General features: G+C 47.0%; 1 long non-coding RNA gene and 1 pseudogene across 2 annotated transcripts; one reads left to right on the top strand and one right to left on the bottom strand.

The window, feature by feature from the left end:
• Window positions 1-1,502: 1,502 nt before the first annotated feature.
• On the bottom strand, window positions 1,503-11,329 carry LOC308356425. Its single transcript, XR_013968081.1, has 3 exons — window positions 10,833-11,329; window positions 9,713-9,885; window positions 1,503-2,634 (listed from the first exon to the last, which is right to left on the bottom strand). It is a non-coding gene; the product is annotated as an uncharacterized lncRNA (long non-coding RNA).
• A 39-nt stretch (window positions 11,330-11,368) lies between these two features.
• Window positions 11,369-22,701, top strand: LOC308356424 (glucose-induced degradation protein 4 homolog; annotated as a pseudogene). Its single transcript has 3 exons — window positions 11,369-11,776; window positions 17,450-17,509; window positions 21,581-22,701. The product of its transcript is annotated as a glucose-induced degradation protein 4 homolog (transcript).
• Window positions 22,702-23,201: the final 500 nt, after the last annotated feature.

Here is a 23,201-nt window from a genome sequence, read left to right as displayed (position 1 = left end):
CAACTTCGCCATCCAGTGCCTTGGCCCCGTCTGCTGCAGTGGCTGCTCCCCTGCCAGCCTCTGACACCCAGGTCACCCCCATGGGCTGCTCCCCACCTTCGCAGCCTCTCCTCTTGGGGTCTCACCCTGGCTGCAGTGGGAGCTCCTTGCCACCTACCCAGGCCCTCTCCATGTTCTCCAGAAAGCGCAGGGCCTCAGTCACCGTCCCCCCAGGCCTGCCTGCACTGCCCGGGAGTAGTGGTAACCCGGGACCCACTGCCCAGGCCCCATTCGGGGCTGTTGGTGGGCAGTGGCCCGGAGCCGGCACCCTTCACAGCTCTCCCCAGCAGGGACAGCCGGCAGCTCAGGCTCCAGACCCACTCCAGGCCCTGAGCGCAGCTCTAGCCCAGCTATCCTTGGGCAGCGGCCCCCAGGCGGGTTATGTGGTTCCCTTACCCGCATCTGCCTCCCGGGGCACCCGTGCCAGTGCCCAGCCAGGTTCGGTTACCTCCACTGCTGTATTCACCCCTGGCGCAGCCGCTGCCCCTGGCTTGGCAGCTGCCCCCCAGGTGCCCGGCGCCGTGTCCCATGCTGGGCCCAACAGCCAGCAGCCCCGCCCCCCAGCTGGCAGCACAATGCCGGCCCCCATCAGCATGGGGCTTTCGGCAGCATCCGCAGGTTTGCGGAGAGGAGATGATGTTGCCGATCTGTGCTCCAGCTTTGGGGCTCTCAGCATCACAGCAGGAACGAGCAGGGCCCCAAGCGGCCCGCAGGGCTCCAGGGCAAGCCTGGGCCCGAACACAGGGGGCCGCCCACGCCAGAGCACCCTGTCAGGGACCGCTGGAGCCAGCACGACGAACCACGCTGTGCCGGGAGCCCCGAGGGCCCCTCCCTCCAGTCACATCCCCAGGCACCCGACCAAGCAGAGGTCCAGCTCAGGTGGCTGCAGCACTGCCAGCAAGGCCGCCGGCGGGGGCGGGGGTGTCCTGGCCTCTCCTCCTAGTGGCCCTGCCTCGCTGGTCAGCACGGCCCAGAGCAGCCTTGCCACCAAGACCCCCTCATCCATTGCCCAGCCCTTGATGAGACGCAAAAGCGCCGCGCCGTGGAACAAGCCATCTTCCTCCACATCAGATCCCACTCCCTGGGGGCCCAAGAGGCAGAGGCTCGGCTGAGCCAATAGCTTCCAGGAGAAGCAGCCGGTGTTGCACTTCCTCCCAGGTGACACCGGTGCCAGAAGAGTGTGGAATGGGAGACACAAAATGAGCCCCGACCGTGGCGGGCCTAGAGCAAAACCGGGCTCCCAGCCAGCCAGCCAACATTGGGGAAACTTCCCAATCCCTGACCCACCATTTTGAAGGAAGGTGGGGGCTTGAGCCCTTGTCCGTGATCCCAGGGGCCACGGGCCTTGGGACAATACACGGAGATCCGTGTCCCTTTGGCCTCCAGTCCCACAGCACCCAGGACTCCTGCCGCTGCCCACAGGTTTCCCCTCCCCTCCCCCCATGTTCTTCCCAGAACCTTTAGATAGTATTTATTTTATTAATTAAAGCCTTGTTCTAGTTTCTTTGCATAGCTGTCCTGAGTCTCCTTTGTGGGTCAAGTGTGCAAAAGTTGGGACTCTAATGGGTGCTGGAATGGGAAGCCAGACACCACCGTTTCCAGGTTCCCGTGGCCCAGCAGAGCGGGTAGGGCTAGAAGGATGGACCCTTGAAGAGGGAGAGGAATGAGAGTAGGTTTTCAGTTTCGGGGATGGGCCTGGGAGAACACTGGCCTGGGGAGGGCAAAATGGGGAGACTCACCCTTGCCTATTGGAAGCGCTGCTTCTCTCCCACTGGGGACCCCACGGAATCTTTTTGCTTCACAACCCTGGGGCAATGGAAAGACACTCCTGGCCTAGAGTATGGGTGTAGCATCAAAGTTTGTGGCTCAGGCAAAGGAGGACAGCTTTGCCTTGAGGGTGTGACAGCTCCCTGAACACTGAGTGACATCCCACTTCACACAAGCACCAGCCTCCCTCAGTGCATCTCTTCCCTCTACCAGGCATTTGGGGTGCTGCTTCCTGATGGCCCTGGGGAGAAGAATGAGGTGCAAACAACTCATTTGTGAGAGGGAAGGTGCAAGGATGACAGCTGAAAGGTCTGTCACCCCAAAAAACTCCTCAGTCCCGTATTTTTTAGAGATAAGATAACAACCAACAAAGGAGGAGGTTATACATTAGTCATGGGTCTTATAGGTCAACCAGAGGGAATGGGAGTCCTTTGTCGACCATAGTCTTGTAGGTAAACAGAGGAGGGTGTGCCTGGTCCAGCAGCATGGAATTGATAGTTGAGCAAAGGCACGTAAAGGGATTATTCTAACAGCAGGCTTTAACGACCCTGGCAGGGGTCAGTGACCAGGGCATCCCCAGCTGCTGGGCTTCAAGGACGTGTATCCTCCTCTCCACCGGAGGCCTGCTGCTAGTACAGGTTTTCTCAAGGTCATCACCAAGCACGCTTGCGTGACCAGTACAATTCCTCATTAGTGATATTTCAAGCAGTCTGTCATTCTGAGGGATGGTTCCGTTTCCCCCTTTTTGTTAATGCAGAAGCAGCAAAATCCGTTTTGCAAGTTCTCGAACCATTTGTCGTCAGAAAGATTTCCGTGAGCATCTGAGGACTAAGCGTAAAAAGATTATAGCAATAAAAAGTGTCATCATTCCACCTATAATGCCAAGACCAGTTTTTGGATGCAAGCAAAGGGGTTTACATCAGACAGAATATCATTAATCCTTTGGGCAAAACTCACTCTTGGAACTGATTTTAAGGATCGCGAGGAATGCCCTGAATAGTATCTTGAAGCTGTTTAATATCCACAGTTAAATTACCAGCATAATGACTAGTAATATGGCGAAATCTTGTTCCACGGTATTTCTCATTCATTATAGGTTTAGGGAGTAACACAGAAGGAAGAAACATTCTGATCACACAGAAGGTGAAGCCTTATATTTGGAAGATCTTCTCTCCTATATATATCACGGCTTCTTCTAAATCAGAGACTCTTTCATGAAATCTTTGATCTAGGACTGTTTGTGGATGCCAAGCCTTGCTAGCATTCTCGTGCCATTTTTGCACAAATTGGGTGGTTTGTACGGCCTGATGCAAGGCCATTCCCGCAGTGGTAGCCGTAACAGGAATGGCTATAATTCCTAGAATAGTTCGGTCGGAGGCACAGGTGACAACCCGGATTTGTGATTCTTGTCTGAAGTGTGTGATATGTGTGTGGTGGGGCAGAGGTTGGGGGGACAGTTTTGTGGGACTGAGCCCCTGCTATCTCCAGGTATCTACGTCCACATAGATAGTGTCAGATTTGAGTTACATTGTAGCACACCTAGCTGGTGTCAGAGAATTGTTGGTGAGTGGAACACCCCCTCCCACACCCGTGGTGGAATTGGGCACAGAACCCTTTTGATTCCAAATATGAGAATGTACAAAAACAAAACAAAAACCTCACACTTTTTGCTTATTTAGCTAAAACAGAGAGTCTAAAATCAAAGCCTGGTTTACAAATGCACGATGTTATGAGAAATGTTGTTTTATGAAGGTTTCATTTCACAGGCATGAATGATTACACAATTGACTATTGCCCATTGATTGTCATGTCCAGCTGTCTTCTTTGCGCAGAGGTCTGGCTGGTGGGGCTCAAGGGTCCATGCCTCTAATCACAAGCTGACCCCACTGCCAACCAGCCCCAGTTCCTAGGTGAGGTCCAAAAGCCACCTCATTAACATAACAAAAGAAACCTTTATTGCTATCCTCATTGGAAATTACAGAGGTTTTGTGCCTGAAATGGAGACACAGAACCAATAGTTCTGTTATATTTCTATTTCAGAGAAATAGAAAGCAAAGGAATAATCTAAGTAATGTAAAAAAAACCCGTAGATCAGTGAATAAACTTGATGTATTTTTCTAAGTTTTCAATAACTTTCTTTTTGTAGCATGCTTACAACATATTGTAAACGTAAATATAATCTCATTTGGTTATCAGTGATATTTAAAACACAGGGATATGCCAACAATATTAGTTTAAATATTGTCTTAACTCTCCAGACATTTTAGTCCAAGAACATGCATTTTTAAGTATATATGTTGTTTTGAAAATTTAACAACTGAACTAAGAAAAAAACTATGAGTTCTTTCAACAAAGTGAGTATTTTGTTAGAAAAAAAAACTAGAAAAGTTGTATAGTATTATATACCAAAATCTTATCTCATAAAACTTACCAACTTAAAAATTCTTAAGAATTTAAAAGAGTAAAAAAAAATTTAGAAGTGCGCCTGGGTGGCTCAGTGGGTTAAAAGCCTCTGCCTTCAGCTTGGGTCGTGATCCCAGGGTCCTGGGATCAAGCCCCACATTGGGCTCTCTGCTCTGCAGGGAGCCTGCTTCCTCCTCTCTCCCTGACTGCCTCTCTGCCTACTTGTGATCTCTGTCTGTCAAATAAATAAATAAAATCTTAAAAAAAAATTAAAAGATATCTTTGATACTTTTATTTGTAGCTTCTTTTTATGAAAAATTAATTAAAAGTCACAGGGAGGGTTTTTTCACATGTACTTTTAAAATGACAGAGACTCCAGAAAATAATTATTTGAGATCTCCTATTCAAAGTCGTTTAGATTTCAAATTTCCTGGGACCAAATGAGAGAAGAAAGCAAGACCGTTATATTTCTGAAAACCATCTTTAAATCTTCTTATTCTCTTAATAAAAATATAAGTAGACTGAGTCCATCTCAAGTGGGAAAACATAGGAAGATGGCATAATTTTCTTCAAATATTCAGAATTAACCAGAAATGTCAAGACTGCTAAGCAACAAACATTGAAATGAGTCAGTTTTAAAGATCTAATTGGTTTTATCAAAATTCATGAATCAGCCAACATCCTATCTAACACTAGAAAGGCATTCCAAAGTCTACAGATAGGGAAAGGTTTTGAAAGCCAAGTCAACTAAGTTATGTATATATATATATATATTTTTTTAATTGCTCCAGGTGAAGTCACCTTCCTTCTGAGCATAAAAGGGCATATTAGGGGGATTACTTCATTTTCTTTTGGAGGAGGGAAAGGAGCCATGTGGCAAATTACATCATTGGTGCTGAACAGAAAATTCCACACTGACCAGTTAAGACTATATTTCTGAGGGAGGCTGAAACAGTAATTAGCTTAAGATATTAAGTCTTGGTGGGTCTAGCACAAATGACTCCATTTTGGGCCTACTATTTTTTTTTTTAAACAAAACCTTTATGTGTGCATTCTCAAAGCATGTAGTAAACAGTATACAGTCATGAATTTTCTCCAGGACAGATTGTTTCTTTTTACAGATAAAAGGCCTTTGAACATCAAGAATTGAAAACCAAACTTGAAACAGCCACAGTGACTTCTACTACTTTTTTAGACAAATAAGTAAGCCTCATTGTTGTTACCTTAACTGTATCTGTGACAGTAAATAAACACAAAAATCCCACTGGCTGAACAAAATAGATGTTAGTCTCTGGATGCTGCCTTCTGCCCACGACAGAAACTTTCGCCATCCCCCCTCCTCCCCATCTAGGTCTCTCGTCTCTTCCTCCTCCTCCTCCTTCTTCCTCTTCCTCTTCTTATTCTTTTGCTCCTTCAGATTTATTTACTTATTTGATTGATTATTTATTTATTTTAGAGAGGGTGGGGAGGGCCAGAGTCTAGAGCCTTTAACAGCAGAAATATATATGTATCGAGAGGTTAAAACATAGGCAGGAACCTGTACTATTTTAACTTCTTGTGTTACCCTGTTTGTTTGATATTTTAATAAAGATAGATTTAGAAATTAAATTTGAACTAGAAATTATACTAAGCTCGGGGTGCCTGGGTGGCACAGTGGATTAAAGCCTCTGCCTTTGGCTTGAGTCATGACCTCAGGGTCCTGGGATCGAGCCCCACATTGGTTTTTTTGCTCAGCGTGGAACCTGCTCCCCCCCCCCCCGCCCCCGCCTACTTGTGATCTCTGTCTGTCAAATAAATAAACAAAATCTTAAAAAAAAAAAAAAAAAGAGTAGCCAAAAGAGGGAATCAATCCAAATGTTCATTAGTGGATGAATAAGATGTCATATGGCCATATGATGGCATATTACTCAGCTATGAAAAACAATGGAGTAGTGATACACGCTACAACTGGATAAACCTCACCAGAATCATTGTAAGAAAGGCAGCCAGAAAGGACCACATTCCATTTATGAAACGTCCGAACTAGGGAAATCTATAGAGACAGAATGTAAAATAGTGGTTGTCTAGGGCCTGCAGGGAGTAACAGTGGTAGCTAAAGGGTACAGGGGTGCTTTTGGGGTGATAAAAGTGTTCTAGAATTGTGGTGACAGTTGTACAACTCTGTGAATATACTAAAAGCCAATGAATTATACGTTTTAAATGAGTAAGCTATAAGTGAACTGAATCTCAATGAAGCTGTGAAAAAACTCTTTGGGGCAAATGCATCTGCCACAGCAATTAATATAAATGAGCTAAATAACTAAACACAGGTTTTTTTTCCAAGTTGCTCTACCCATCCTGAGGAGGGGTTGGCCAACTTTTTCCATGAAGAGCCAGAGTAAATATTTTAGGCTTGGCTGGCCATAACATAACATAACATTACTGTGGCAACTACTATACTCAGTAGTTAAAGCAGCCTGAGATGACATGAAAATGAATGGGCATGGCTGTGTTCCAATAAAACTTTATTTGAACAACAGGTGGCAGGCTGGGCTTTATCTACAGAATCTCCCTCAACCCAACACAATCACTCTGTGAAGACAGGCCAAGTAATGCCTCTGAGGCAGTAGAGACGGTGAGAAGCCAAATGACTTGTCCAGGTGACAATTTGACAACAGAGGAGACAAGACTTCCAGCCTTGGCTTCACCGGGTGTTGTACTCAGCCAGACATACAGCCAGACATACAGCCTCTCCAGAACACCCTCCCCTCTAAACCAGCCGATGGATCTCTGGCAACTGGTACAGAGCTGGGCCACCACTCAAACAGGCCTCCTTGCTGCAAAATCTCCTCTAACACCCCAGCAACCCTTTCCCAAACCCCTCCTCTTCTGACAACCTTCACTGGCCCGGCCGTTCCTAAGGAGCCACGTTCAAGCTGCCTGCCGGAGTCTTCATGGAGAAGGCCCCCACTTGGGTTTAATACTCGACCATTCCCAAGACTCACAGAATCTCAAAGTGGTAGTGTCTTTGCAGTGCACTCACAGGCCTGGGTCATGTACCTCTCTCCCACTGGGCTTCATTCTTACATTCCTCTTCTCTTTCCTGTTTAACTACCTCCCATGTGCCGGCTACTTCCAAGAGCCTAAACTAGTAAAGTCTGCAGGAGAAAGGAAACAGAGATGGTAGATCGCGTGTCACAGTAACGGGAAATGGCACCACTGACCCAAATGAACGCTCTGCCTCTGCCAATTTCAGTGAACTCTGCACATGTCCCCTTTGGCCGTGTTGTACCTTCCCAGGATGTTGTAAAGGAAACTCTCATTTTCTTTTATGCATTCACAGAGACACTCTCTGCTCCAAACGTCTGGGGGGTTTGCCACCCAACAGCTGGTGTGCTACAGTTCAATGAAGTTCTGACACTATGTGCCTGGAGATAGCATCAGTTCCCACAAGTTAAGGGCTCAGTCCCACAAGACTGCATTTCCTGCTCCCTTCCGATGCGAACCACAAGCCCAGGTGGTCTCCTATGCTTCCGACTGCTGGCTATAAATCAGAGGCTCCCAGGACCCCTCCTCAGGTTTGATGAATTTGCCAGAGCAGCTCAGAGAACTCAGATAAATATTTAACTTACTAGATTACCAGCTCATTATAAAAGGATATAACTCAGGATCAGAAGAGATGTGCAGGGCAAGGTATAGGGGAAAGGGTGTGGAGCTTCCGTGCCTTCTCTGAGAGACGTAGCAGGCTTTGAGAAAAGCATGCTACTCTTCCAGCATCTCCGAGTGTCCGCCACCCCTGAAGCTCTCTGAACCCCGAAGTTCAGGGATTTTTATGGAGGCTTCATTATATAGGCATGATTGATTAAATCACAGGCCACTAGCAATCAAGTCAACCTCTCCAGCCCTTCTCCCCTCCCCAGAGGTCGGGTGTAGGCCTAAAAGTACCAAACCTCTCATCTTGTGGCTGGTTCCCCTGGCAACCAGCCCCCATCCTTAGGTGCTTTCCAAAAGCCACCTCATTTGCATAACCTCAGGTGTGGTTGAAAGAGGCTTATGAATAAGATACTGCTTTCAACTTTGTATCTTGGGAGCAATTTTAGCACAAAAGACCAAATATTATAATAAAAACCTCTTCCATAGCCCTTATTGCTTGTAAATTACAAGGGTTTTAAGAGATGTGTGCCAGGGGATGCCTGGGTGGCTCAGTCAGTTAAGCTGCTGCCTTCAACTCAGGTCATGATCCCAGGGTCCTGGGATCGAGTCCCACATCGGGCTCCTTGCTCGGCAGGGAGCCTGCCTCTGTCTGCCAGTCTGCCTGCTTGTGTGTGCGCACTCTCTCTCTCTCTCTCTCTGACTAATAAATAAATAAATAAAATCTTTAAAAAGAAAAAGAGAGAGATGTGTGTCAGGAACTAAAGGGAGACCAAAAGAGACAGTTGACCCTTGAACAACGTGGGTTGGAACTGGACAGGTCCATTTATACCTGGATTTTTTAACAATACAGTAAATGTTATTTTCTATTCCTCCTGATCTCTTCCTTATGATTCATTCTAATTTTCTAAATATGAAGATCTGGTATCTAGCTTACTTTAAGAATCTAAATAAATAGGAATTATTATATATATTATACATATAATACATATAATAAATATATAACAAAAAATATATATATAATGTATATATATTACATATATATTATTATAACATCTAACATACAAAATGTGTGTTATTTGACTGCTATCTGTAACACTTCTGGTCAACAGCAGGTTATTACTAATTAAGTTCTGGGGGAGTCCAAAGTTGTATGAGATTTTCAATGGTGGGGGGTTGTAGTGGTATTCCTAACCCTCATGTTGTTTGAAGAGTCAACTGTATATTTCTTTTTTTTTTTTTAAGATTTTATTTGTTTATTTGACAGAGATCACAAGTCGGCAGAGAGGCAGGCAGAGAGAGAGAGAGGAGGAAGCAGGGTCCCCGCTAAGCAGAGAGCCCGACGTGGGGCTCGATCCCAGGACCCTGAGATCATGACCTGAGCTGAAGGCAGAGGCTTTAACCCACTGAGCCACTCAGGCGCCCCATCAACTGTATATTTCTTCTTATAACTCACAGTGTCACAAGTGCCCTTCCTTCTCCCTCTTTACTGGCTCTTCATGGCCCACTTTCATGCCCTTCAACTTGGACCACCACAGGGGAAATGCCAGCTCCTTGCTGCATCCAGCTCTCTCCCCCATGTATATAAAATGATGAAACTTAACAGGACCCTCATAGGCAACCTGGTCCTTCAACCCACAGAGGAAAATGAGGCCCAAAGGAAGCGGTCCAGCGCCCAAGATCGCGCTGTACCTCCAGCCAGCATTAGACCCCAGGTCTGTACTTCTGCCACAATGTCAAACTATCTGTAGAGTTCTAGATTTTCTAAAGTAAATAATGTCACAGCATGGTCCCTCACACCCTGCTGTCACCTCTGAACTTGTTCTGTCCACCCAACACTCTTCCTCCTCCTCTCCACTGAACTCCAACTTACCTGTCAAGACTCAGCTGAGGGGCGGCTGGGTGGCTCAGCCACTGAGCATCTGCCTTCGGCTCAGGTCACCATCTGACCTGGGGTCAGGTCCTGCATCGGGCTCCCTGCTCAGCGGGGAGCCTGCTTCTCCCTCTCGAACACGCCCTGCTTGCATTCCCTCTCTTGCTATGTCTCTGTCAAATAAATAAATAAAATGTTTTTAAAAAAAGACTCAGCTGAAATGTCCTTTCATCCAAGATCCTTTCCAGACCCTCAAAACCCCCAAGATCAGAGTAGGTTCTTCTTTATGTTGTCACAGTTTCTTTGTATTTCCCTTGTCACAGCATATCATACATTGTTGTTTAATCAGACTATTATAACCTGCAGTGAGCTATAATGACTATAATGACAGTGCTCATTAGGTAGGACCTCACCTACCTTGAAGACCACCATGCCTCCAGCTCTCAGCACAGAAAAATTAACTAAAGAGTGTTACTACTCTGCACTCATTTAAGGGAGTCATTCCCACTCTTACCCTAAAACCTCTTCCCAGAATCAGTGAAAGTGTTACTACTTTCTTCTAGGCCTTATCAGTCAGGAGAGAAAGGAGGCACCAGGATCAACTCCTTAGGAGAAATGCCAGGGACTGTGATAGGACAGTGGGACCGAGGGCCAGGGAACCTGCAGAGAAACTGTCCAGGATGGAAGACTGAAGACCCACTGAATGCCCCGGTTCCAGGATGCCCAGCCATGGGTACACAGAAAAAGGTCAGGCTGACCGATGCCCTCCACAAACCTGTGAGTCTGCTCTGTGACCTTGGTGTAGTCCTGATCTAAGAACCCAAATTACCCTGTCTGAGAACAAGAACGCTATTTACTTTCCTTATTGGAAAAGAAACCCATAAGCTTTGAGAAAAACTGCACGTGCCAAATGGCAACTACTGTCTCACGCAGTGAGGCGATGCGTGCCCTTGCCTGGCCTTCTATCTTTCCCAATCCCTGGCAGGATCCCGGTGAACTGAGTAACCTCAGGAGCCTGAGCCCTGCCTCGGTGACCCCGCCCTACACAGCCTAATCCCTCAGCCCACATTAGCCCGCCTGGGGCCCTGGCCCAAAGAGAACGTGCCCTGGCCTCCCTCACCTGTTGGGGGCGCGTAGGCCCGATCAGGGGTCAGTGGGTTTGGCTCCGGCTGGCGGAGGTGGTGAGGGCAGCCCGGGCCGGTTCAGGAGGAGGCTCCCGGCGCCGCAGCTGGAGGCAGCTCCTCCACATCGCCCCCGAGAGCCTGGGGGACAACCGGCGGGAAACCTGAGAGCAGGAAACTGAACGAAGGGATTCCCAAAGCCGCAGGCTGGGGTTGTACGGAAACCTCTCACAACCTCCCCAGAGTCCTCTGCCTCCCCTGGACACCGCCATCTTCCGCCTGACACCAGCGCGAGCTGTCGCTCCTGCTCGCCTCCTGCACACACCCCCAGTCAATCAGTATCACTAACCCACCTTGCCCCTCCCCCTCCATGCTGTGCCTGGGGAAGAAGACTACAAGTCCCAGAGGGCCTCTCGCGCACCCCCCTACGTGATTTCTCCGCCAGCTAATGGGTGGAAGCGCCGCGTGAGCCTGTTCCCTCCCACCCGGTGCGCCTGAGCCAATCGAAAGGGTGGTGTGTGTGCGAAGGCAAGTGGGGAGGAGGACTCAGCTCAGGACGCGGGGAGGGGGGGGGGCCCTGCTCGCAGGTCCCCGGGTCCCGGTGTCTGCTGGAGCGCTTGGTCCGCAGGCAGCGAGCGGGTGGTCCCCCCTCCGGCCCAACCCCGCGCGTGCGCGCCCCGGCCCCTCCCTCCCTGCCACCCGCCTCGGCTCCCGCGTGGCGGCGGCCGTTCCTTCCCCCACCCCCCCAGCCCTGGCTCCGGAAGACCCCGCGATGCCGGTCCACACTGTGTCCCCCCCACTCCCCGCCCCGCGCCACCCGCCGGCCGGTGCCCATCAACACCCAGCAGCCCGGCGTGGCCACCAGCCTGCTCTACAGCAGCTCCAGTTCCGCGGCCGCCAGAAGAGCAAGGGGAACTCGTAGGACGTAGAGGTGGTGCTGCAGGTGAGCGCCGAGCCGGGCCCGCGCGCCTCCTCGCGGCGCTCACGGGCAGTGTCCGCCCCCGGCTTCTCGAGCCCGCCGCCGCGGACCAGGCCCTCCCCGCAGGGCCTCCTGCACCAGGCGCTTCACCGCCGGGGACCTGCCCAGCTGGTGTCTCACACTCTCCAAGCCCCAGCCCTGACCTGCCCCTCACACCGGAGCCTGTCGGGAGCAGCTCCTGGCAGACCCTGAACACTGTCCCAGACTCGAAGCCGGTGACCGGCCTGCCTGGGATCAGGAAGGGCCCCCCCCCCCCCGCCCCGTGACTGGCCACCCTCAGACCTGAGTCCTTCCTCCCCAGGACCTTTCGTCCCGAGATCGGCGCCCCCTCCTCCAGTCCCTCTCAGACGCTGAAGAGCCCTCCATTGGTTTCTCCTGACTGGGGACCCTACCCGTGGCTGGGCCCATGTCAAATTATCTCAGACCTGAGACAGTCCTCCTCCCCTCCCCTTTCCTAAGTTCCAGGGATCCTCAAACCCTGGGGCCCTCCTCCCAGGATTTCTTCCTTGGGAGAGCCTAGTTAGTCCCCTCCGACCTGGCGACCTGGCGCACACTCCCTCCATTAGCCCCTGAGCCCTGAGCGCCCCCCAGCCCACAACTGATTCCTAGCCTCTGGTAATGACTCCCTCAAGACCAGGCACTCACATCCTGGGTGCTGCTGAGTGGAGCTCCTCCAAGTCTGTGGGGATCTTGCCTCCTGGCCTCCCTCCCCCCACAGCTGTCCCAGTCTCTTCCTGGCCCAGGCACCCAGCTGCCCCTAGCCCCAGGCCTCCCGCTCTAGGCTTCTCATGCTCCCTGCCTCCATTCTTTGGCCACCTCCAGTCCCCTCCCAGTCTCCCCGGCTTGCTTCCCCAACCCATACCTTCATCTTCCTCCTCCTCGGCTCCAGGGGACCCTCTTTCTGTGTTCTTTTATCTACACAACCAGGGCTTCCTCCTGGTCTCTGATAGCCATGTGCTGGGAAATCGAACTCACCCCGTATTATCTCTCACATGGTATTTCCTTGCTGTCCCCCCTCAATTTGACCTGGATTTCTAAATACCTGGTGCCAGCCCCTGGTGGCTTTGGAGCGACAGCTTTACCTACTCTGGCCCTTTTCTGCACCTCACCCCTCTCACGCAAATAGGAACACACTTGACATTCTTTTCTCCAGGCAGAGATCAACAGTAGTCCATACTCCTTTTTCTCTCCCTTCCCCGCAAAAACCCTTCCTGTGTAGCTACCCTTGCCTGCCTCAGGATCCACTTTCCTCCTCCCTTTGCCCCTTTTTTCCTTAGTGTGAGGCCCCACCTCCTAAAGCCCCTCCCCATCTGCCCTCTTAAAAGGCCTTTTACAGAAACTCTGAGGACCTAGTGTGCCACCTTACTGCTCCCATGAGTGAGGACAGAACCTAAGATGTGTCTTTGCCTTATGTGCCCTTGGCTCTTTAAAAATAGTAAATTTTGGACAGCCTCTCTTCTGAGCAAGTGGGTGTCCCTCCCAAAAGACAATGCAGATACATTTTCTTTCTGCTAACTGTAGAGCACCATTAACCTCTTTTTTCTTACTGTTTTGGGGGAATCAATAGTTTCATCTTTTTTCAGTGGAGGAAACTGCCTCTTCATGTTAATTGTATCTTTGCTCCATGAACTTAACTTTTTCAGGTGAGCTGTGGCATTTGTTATAACTGGAAAACTGTTGTGACTGATTCGTTCAGTCTTCATAATTATATGCCTCACGTGGTGATCCCGCTTGTCTTTTGCTTGAAATGTGAGAATTTAGTATAAAGGTAAAGACTCTTTTTTCTTTATTGTGGGGGCAACATCATAAAATTCTGGCAGTGAGGTCCTTGGTGTGGGTCGTGTTTGGAATGATCGTGAATTTGTGCCGATTGTTTATTTTGACAGTTTCTGATGCGGTAGACCAGCAGGGTCGCTAAGTGTCAAAGAGAAGTGGTCTTTGACTTCTTCAGCAACTCCCCGATTCTGTCATTGGTGTGTTGTTTCCAACGTCCTGTCGGGTGCCTGTGTCCTTGTGACCCAATAGAAGTGGTGATTAAGTTGGTGCAGGACTGACTGGTCTCACAGGAGCCCAGAGCGGGAGCCCGGCTCAGACCTCAGTAGGATGTCTACTGGTGGGAGCTGTGGCCGTGCCCAGGAATGCCGCCCTACATCTGGATTGGTAAGTTCTTTGTCCGTCACTGAGACCATCAGTGGCCTGTGAATTGGCCCATCATCGCCCTGGTTTTTCAGCCAGGACCAGTTTCTTGGACTCAGCCTTTTTAGAATATACATCTGCCTCTTTCCTGCTTGCTTGCTTTGTTTCCTAACAGCTTTGTTGAGATACAGTTCGCATCCTACGCAACTGGCCCACTGAAGGTGTTCAGGTCAGTAGTTTTTGGAGTACTCAGAGTTGGGTAAGCATCACTGCAACCTAATTTTAGCCCCCTTTCATCCCCCCGAAGAGAAACCTCACCTCCTAGCCATCACGTTCCTGAAGATTTGCTTATTCCGGCCATTTCACGTATGTAGAGTCATACACTATGGGACCTTTTGTGTCTAGCTTCTGTTGCCGAGTGTCATGTCCTCAACGTTCGCCCGCGTCATAGGATGTGGCTGTGCTTTGTTCCTTTTTATCATTGCATGATAATCTGTTGTATGGATATACAGCATTTTGTTGAGCCTTCGAGCAGTCGGTGAACATTTGGGTGGTTTCCACTTTGGAAACCATTTAACGATGGAGTGAACGTTGCTTTATGAGCTTTCATGTGGACACATCTTCATTCCTCGTGGGAGTGAAATGCTGGGTCCGATGGCAGCTCTGTGCTTACCACTCCGAGGAGCTGCCACGCCGATTTCCAAAGTGCCTAGCCCAGTTTTCATTCCCACCAGCCCCGCATGAGGGTCCAGTTTCCCACAGCCTTGCTGACACTTTCAACTTACTGCCTGTCTCTTTGATCGCAGTCCTGCTAGTGGGTGTGAAGTGGTGTCTCATTGTGGTTTTGATTGGAATCTCCTTAATGACTAACAATGTTGCACATCTTTTCTTGGGCTTTCTGGAGCCCTTCTTCCTTCCTTCCTTCCTTCTTTCTTTCCTCTTAATTCTAGTTTAGAGAGTTTCCCAAACCTTCGTGAGATTCTGGCTGGGTTTCCCTTGTTGCCGTTGTTACTGTAACTACTCTGTTTCTCCTCTGCCATGCAAGGAGCCAAGACCAAAGTGAAGGCCAGGGTCACAGGGAACGGGTACTAGAAAGAGCAGCTGTTGGACACAGCTGTGCTGTGAGACGTTCTTGCTAAACATTTGCCTTGTTATCTTTCTCATCGAGATGCTGGCCTGGCATTTGGTGTAAGGTCTCTGAATTGTACTGTGTTTGAGTTCACCAACTGTCATCTAGATGAGTTGGGGCAGAATGGGAGGGATACGTGGTTGAACGGAGGCCAGACTGAAATTCTGATTCTTGAGCATGTGATAATCCATGCAAAATGTTAGCCAATTCCCAGTTCGGTTTTTAATCTTATTAGCAGGTATCTTGGACACCTGATAAGCTTTCCAGCAGCTGTGAAACCCCAAAGTGTATTGAATTCAGTGAGAATTGCATACATGAAATTTAAGGCCCCAGGTTAGAGCTGTGTGTCCTTTAAATAAAGTCTTTCACTGAACCGCGTTAGTGCAGATCAACCACTTAGATCACATCCAAGGCCAAGGCCAGCCGATGAGGATATTTCAAGTGCTTTGGCAGTTTTCACGTGGGCTACCTTTGTCACTGGGTCCAAACTGTGGGAGCATTTCAGCTTCATTGAAGCCCGTTTGCTTTGGTGCTGACCTCCTCTGGCTGACTGTGCTCATTACAGTTTTTAAAGATTGCTGGAGTATTTGATTTACCGTGTAAACGAAAGTAGTTAAGTGTCCAAATCTGAAAAATACCACAAAACTTTCCTAGTTGCTTAAAATGAGACCTCGCTTAACATTAAAATCTCAGCGTGCCAGTGGCATTGTACTTGGGTTTGCTTTCTTTCCAGGGGTCTGCTTTTTAAGGGAGCCCAAGTTATCATGAAATGTGAAAATCTGCCTGTTTGGGACCAGTCTGTATAGGTTTGGGTGAATTGTATCGGTTCAGGTGCCCTAAGCTGTAAGTAAACCATAGCCACCTCAAAATAATTTAAAGAATGAGTGAACCTAGCACTTCTGATTACAAGAAACTCGGAGGTGGTTTGGTTCCAGGTTGGTCATTCAGGGGCCTCATTCCCTTGTCTGTCTCTCCGCTGCCATCCCTGGCATTTCCCGGCCTGTTTGTCCTCATGGTCTCTAGATGGCTGCCGAGGGCCTGGGCGCTCGTACAGGTACTGCCACTTCCAGGGGAAGAAAGAGGGCCTCCTCAAAAGCCAGCATCTTTCCTAGAGGCCCCCAGGAGACTGACACACATACCTGATTGGTTGGGTCACTCACCCCTAAACTAATGACTCACGAGGGAACAGGGGCACCTGTCTGCCTTGGGTCAGGGCTGACCAGGCCCTGTGGGGCCAGGGTGGGTGCCAGAACAGGATCTGGGCCCTGGCAGCATGGAAAGGTAGGAAATTGGTTATTGGGTAGGCACCCTGCAGTGTCTCAGCAACCCATAAGTGGTGGATACGCAGCCTTAACATCTCCCATGCCTGTTACCCCTGTTCATTGTAGCCTCCCAACTCTTTACCAAGAAATACAGGCGCTCGTCTATGAAATGGGCAGAGTGAACACTCAATAATATATTCTGATCTGGGGGTCAGCATTTTGGTTCATAACGGAAATGTTTGCCCAAGAAGTCTTCGTATGAGGTCTTTTCTGAATATGCTGCCCATTTCATAAAGAACTAATGCACAGGGGCGCGTGGGTGGCTCAGTCCTTAAGCGTCTGAACCTTCATCTCCGGTCATGATCCCGGGGTCCTGGGATAGAGCACCCCATCGGGCTCCCTGCTCAGCAGGAAGCCTGCTTCTCCCTCTCCCACTCCCCCTGCTTGCGTTCCCTCTCTCTCTTTGTCTCTCTCTGTCAGAGAGATTTATTTATTTATAAATAAATTAAATAAAATCTTAAAAAAAAAAAGAACTAATGCAGGATTGTGTAGTGTGAGTGTAGGGGAGGAATACACTCCTGAGACCGGCGGGAGGCCTGTGTACGTGGGCTCGCTGCTCCAGAAAGGCACTTAGGTCTCAAGGTACTCAGCAGAGGAGGTTGAGAGGGTCCTGGGATCAGCTTGCTTGGTCTGAACAGGCCCACGGGTAGGGCGGACTCACGAAAGTCTTGAAGGCCGGTGATCCCTGGCCCAGCTCGGTGGGCACCCACCTCCAGACCTCCCTTAGCCCACCCGGCCTGTGCCCGCAGGACACGTGGATTTCCGCAGCATCCCCAGCTTGTCCCAGGGGTTCCTCCATTTGTTTTTTTTTTTTCTTTTTTTAAAGATTTTATTTATTTATTTGACACAGAGAGATCACAGGTAGGCAGAGAGGCAGGCAGAGAGAGAGGAAGAAGCACGCTCCCTGCCAAGCAGAGAGCCCGATGCGGGACTCGATCCCAAGACCCTGAGATCATGACCCGAGCCGAAGGCAGAGGCTTAACCCACTGAGCCACCCAGGCGCCCCGGGTTCCTCCATTTGTAACCAGACTGTGTGTCCTTTCCTTCCAGCATGTGGACACGGGGAACTCGTACCTTTGTGGATACCTGAAGATAAAAGGCCTTACTGAGGTAAGCACTCCTTCAAATGAACTAGAACTAGACAGTGGGCCGCACACGTGGCCTTCTCGGTGTGAAGGGCCAAGAGCGTGGACTCTGAGGCCCGACTAAAGCTCCCTGTGAAGTTGTACTTCACACACAAAGGATGTAGTTTTGATGTGTCCAGTTGGAAAGTGTACGGATGCACACATCTTTAAAGTTTACAAAGAAGTCACAGTGTTCCCAACACTATTGATTTTCTTCTTAATCCTTTGGTGGGAAAAAAATAGAGTCGGAATATGGCTACCTCTCATCCTAAGTTTAATGGTTTCTGAGCTATGCATTAATCCATCCAGGCCTGAGGTCTTCGACATTCCTTAAACCCCTTCGCTCACTGGAACAATGTCAGGGGATCGCCCAGATCCTAACCCAAGGAGCTACTAGGGAAATGTAGAGGGTTTTTCCTTTCTCTGCACCAAACTTTTAAAATCTCAGAACTCCTGGGAATATGGAGAGCAAGAAAGAGCATCCATTCTTTCCCTGCTAGTGAGTCAGCAGGAAGAGAAGGAGGGGACGGAGCCCAGCCGCCTAACTCCTCCATGAGGGCCTGGGTCTGACCTGGCTGCCGTGGCGGGGGCCTGACCAGTCCTCCCTGTCTCCACGGCCCAGCTCCACCGAGCCTTGGGAAGGCCTGGAGGGACGTCCTTTCTCTGCCCCTTGCTGGTGCCATGAGCTTTCATTTCTCTTTCCTCATCTATAAAATGAGAATGAAAAATAACTGCTCTGCTACTGTTGTGGTGAACACAGCACAAGGTTTAGCATTGTCAAATCACCACACGGACCCACAACCCGTGTGATGGTGCGTGTCAACTAGACTGGGATAGTAAATAGAGTAGGATAGGAGAGGATATGGGGCGCCTGGGTGGCTCAGTGGGTTAAAGCCTCTGCCTTCGGCTCATGATCCCAGGGTCCTGGGATCGAGCCCCACCTCGGGCTGTCTGCTAGGCAGGGAGCCTGCTTCCCTTCCTCTCTCTCTGCCTGCCTCTCTGCCTACTTGTGATCTCTGTCTGTCAAATAAATAAATAAAATCTTTTTAAAAAAATCTCAAGTCAGGTACTAACTGATCCAGAACTTTGTCTCTTAGTAGATCTCCCTAAAACAGATAAGCATGACTTAGTTTATACTTTTATTTTATTTATTTATTTAAAGATTTTATCTATTAGAGAGCAAGAGAGAGCATGAACAGGGGGATGGGCAGAGAGAGAGAGAGAGAAGCAGACTCCTCGTTGAGCAGGTTTGACCTGGCCTGAGTAGATGCTTAACTGATGGAGCCACCCAGGCACCCCTTTATTTATTTGTTTGTTTGTTTATTTTTAGATTTTGTTTGTTTGACAGAGAGAGATCGCAAGTAGGCAGAGAGGCAGGCAGCGAGAGAGAGGAGGAAGCAGTCTCCCCACCGAGCAGAGAGCCCGATGTGGGACTTGATCCCAGGACCCCGGGATCGTGACCTGAGCCGAAGGCAGAGGCTTTAACCCACTGAGCCACCCAGGTGCCCCTATATATATAAAATATAAATAATATTAATCCTGAAGAGCAATTCCCTTGAAGCCAGTTCTTCTCAACTTCGTATGTCCTTGCCTTCACTGTTCTTACTCGGTGATCATGAGTCATATCAGTAGAACAGGGAGGCATGCCCTAAGGAGTGGTTAAGAATCATTGCTGGAGGGGTGCCTGGGTGGCTCAGTGGGTTAAGCTTCTGCCTTTGGCTCAGGTCATGATCTCAGGATCTTGGACTCAAGCCCCACATGGGGCTCTCTGCTTCCCCCTGCTTCCCCCTCTCTCTCTGCCTGCCTCTCTGCCTACTTGTGATCTCTGTCAAATAAATAAATAATATGTTTAAAAAAAAAGAATCACTGCTCAATATACTGATAGTAACATCTCATATGAGTACAAATATATACATAATTACATAAATATGTATATTTATGTATATATAAAAATATAACTATTTTCTCATTGATGGAAGCATGAGAAAGTTGCTCTTCTGTTTATGCTTCCGTTGCCATAAATGTGTGATTATTTTACCCCACCTGACCCGAAAACTGATTTGAGATAGCCTATACAATGAAATCAGTCCAACAGTGTAAAGGTAATCCAAAAACTTGTAATAAAGGAAAAGGTCAGTAAAATCATATAAATTCAATAGTATGTTTACTGTGTAAAGCACATGACAGTAACACATTACGTTAAAGAAAGATCTAATCCAAATATTCAAGGATGATTTATCATTAGAGTATCATGCAATGTTTCACTGTGCTAATATATATAATATGTATATGTGTGTGTGTGTGTGTGTGTGTGTGTGTATGTATCTTGGTAGATGTCATAACATTTTTAAAAACATTTTATTTGAGAGAAAGAGAGAAAAAGCACAAGTGGGGAGAGGGGCAGAGGAGTAGGAGAAGCAGACTCCTTGAGCAGGGAGCTCTACATGGGGCTCCATCCCAAGACTCCCAAATCATGACCTGAGCCAAAGGCGGATAGATGGTTAACCTACCAAGCCACCCACAGGCCCCATACCAACATTTTATAAACTTCAAATTTTGCAGTGATTACAAACTTTGAAAACACTAGGCATAAAAGGGAACTTTTTTTTAGCACAACAAAACCTGCATATTTAAAGACATCATATATGTAATGAACAAATTTTAAGACATTCCATCCCTTGCCAGTTGCTCTTTTCTTGAACTTGTTTCTCTGACTTTTCAGGAATTCCACATCTGGAGCTCTCTATAGTTCACTTTCCAACCTTGGAACTCGGAACTCGTTAATACCATTCAACTAATGATATTCCCTGGTTTGGCCCTGTCACCTTTGGAGGCTAGAAGAGATATATACTTTCCAAGGAGATAATTAGTCATTCCAAAAAACCTCCAATTTGCTAATAGGCCAACTGGAAATTTAGGAAAACCTGTACAATTTTAATGGATATGAACAATTCCTTCTTTGTAAACTATCTTCCTGGTTTATTTCTCAATTTGTATATGCATTTTATATTCTTGTTTTTCTAAGAATATGAGTATATAGTATACATGTATGTGCACATATTATGTGAACAGAGAACTGTCATAAGTTTGTGATTCTCTAATGATGCTTATGGGTACATTGTTTTGGTTTTATTTTTAGAACATTACTAGAAATATTAAGAATACAGATTCTATTAGGATGTTTCTGACATAGAGTGTTGATCTCTGATCAATAGGTCAGACAGACCCCTATAAAATAATTTGGGGAAAGGAAGATACAAGTGGAAGAAATAAGCAGAATTTGGAGTCCTTGAGATTATAAATAATAATGTCAGTTCTTAATATATTTCTTATAAGTTGTGAAAACAATTTCACTGTGTCTCTCATGGCTATGAATCTCAGTTCTGTTGAAAGCATATTTTTGCTTTTTAAAAATTTTATTTTCTTTTATGTCTCTTTGTTTAGTGTTTTGATTTCTTTTTCCCTTTTTATTGAATGTTTTCTTTACCTTATAATTACTAAATCAGAATCTCAAGTTATGATATTAAGTAATTGAAAATTTTGTCTTTAGTATTCTATAGAGATACATATGACTATAGAAATATGTTTTAAATATTGTTAAGTAAAAACAATTCTTAGGCACAACACAATTTAAATATATATATATATGCACATATACATATACATATATACATATACATATATATAATATATATATAGACTCAAAGTTTTGAGTAAAAGTCATAGCAAAAGAAGTCCACCAGAGTAGTTGCCTATTATGATGGGTTGATTTGGGGCCTTGTAATCAGAGATAGAGAGGGAGAAATAACATAAAATAAAATAACAGAGAAATTGTGCATGAGTTAGTATTTGTGGTAAAGACTGAGTCATTATTCACCCACACCACTGCCTCCTATGAACACAATGGAAGACTGTGTCTTTTAGACTCCGTATGAGTTGATTGCAACCATGGAAGTGAGTTCTGAATGACGAAATGAAAAACAGCACTTTTAGCGTAATCATTACACCTTGTGCATAATCACCCCTTTGTTCTCTTTTCTTCTGCTTGTGAATTCAGCATCACAGATGAAAAGAACTGGATACTTGACTTACCCCGGAGAGTCTGCCTGGCTCATCACACTGGACTATGACTAGGTGAGAAAGAATCATTTAGGCTGCTAAGCTGGCGAGATGTGGTGTCGGTAGAGTACCTAGCAATAATCACCCTTAACAGGATGATGATGGGGTACCAGGAAGCATATGATTGACTAAAAGCCGTTTCTGTGGGAGAACTGTAAAAGAAAAAGGGAAAAGAAAAACCGAAGAGGAAAGATTCCACACAACATTATTTTACAAAGCCTCCATACAAATCAGTGTTCATATGTATTATTATATAAGCAAAAGTAGAGAAGAGAATTCTTATTATTTAAAACAGTCACACGTTCAAGTTTTGTCCATATTAGAGTACTGGAACAAAATACTCCTTTCTGCTATTAAAAACCAGATAACCCAAATAAAAGAGTTGTTTTCAGAAACTGGAAAACACAGCATGGGAGTGTGACACATAAGGCAAGAAAAAAAGAGGTTAAAGTCATGGTTACTTCGTTTGCTATCTAAAAACACTTTCTGGATCATGGCACTGGAATGAGAAATCCAATGGTAACTGTGTTGTCTTGTTGCATTGAGGAAATGGAAATTACCTTTGGGGAAGCCTGAGCCAGCTGGTCATGCAAAGCAGAATACTCTAAAGGATGGAGGTAGGCAGAGGGATCCTTCTTAATTGTGGGTGCGTATTAATCTGTGCACACAAAGGGGTAACCTTCATCAGGCTAAGGAGGTGAACATTCTCAGGAGCTCTATGCTGGATAAATCAGAGATCACACAGACCTGGGAGTCATTTGGATAACTGGGGTGTTCAGGAGAGACACAGAATTGGTTTTTTTTGTTTTTGTTTTTGTTTTGTTTTGTTTAGTTTTTTAAGCAGGAATGACCTAACCTAGGTAAAGGTTATTTTAGACCTTCCCTACAAAGCTTAAAAAGAAGTGTCCCAACAGACCAAAGTAGTCAGTTAAAATGTACGTTATGCCCAAATGTATCTATGAATTAAATCAGTCTCAGTCAAATTCCAAACAGAAGCCTTATAGAAACTGAAAAGTACATTCAAAATCCATGCAGAAATGAAGGGAACTTAGAATAACCAAAATAATTTTGAAAAATAAGAACAACTTTGGAGATTTACACCACTTAAATTCAAGATTCATTATAAAGGTCAAAAATCATGACAGTGTAGCATGAGCATAACGTTCAGACAGAACTGAATGAGGGGTGCTGGGTTGGCTCAATTGGTGGAGTTCATGACTCTTTATCTTAGGGTTGTGAGTTCAAGCCCTGGGGTGGGTATGGAGACTACTTAAAAATTAAATCTTAGGGGCGCCTGGGTGGCTCAGTGGGTTAAAGCCTCTGCCTTCGGCTCGGGTCGTGGTCCCAGGGTCCTGGGATCGAGCCCCTCATCGGGCTCTCTGCTCGGCGGGGAGCCTGCTTCCCTTCCTCTCTCTCTGCCTGCTACTCTGCCTGCTTGTGATCTCTGTCTGTCAAATAAATAAATAAAATCTTTAAAAAAAAATTAAATCTTAAAAGGAAAAAAAAAAAAGATAAAAGTGAATGGGCCAGAATAGCAAAACCAAAAATAGAACCACATA

Source organism: Martes martes (assembly GCF_963455335.1).
Source record: "Martes martes genome assembly, chromosome: 16".
Lineage (NCBI taxonomy): Eukaryota > Metazoa > Chordata > Mammalia > Carnivora > Mustelidae > Martes > Martes martes.
The sequence above is the reverse complement of the archived record's forward strand: the minus strand, read 5'-3'. Positions and strand labels throughout refer to the sequence as shown.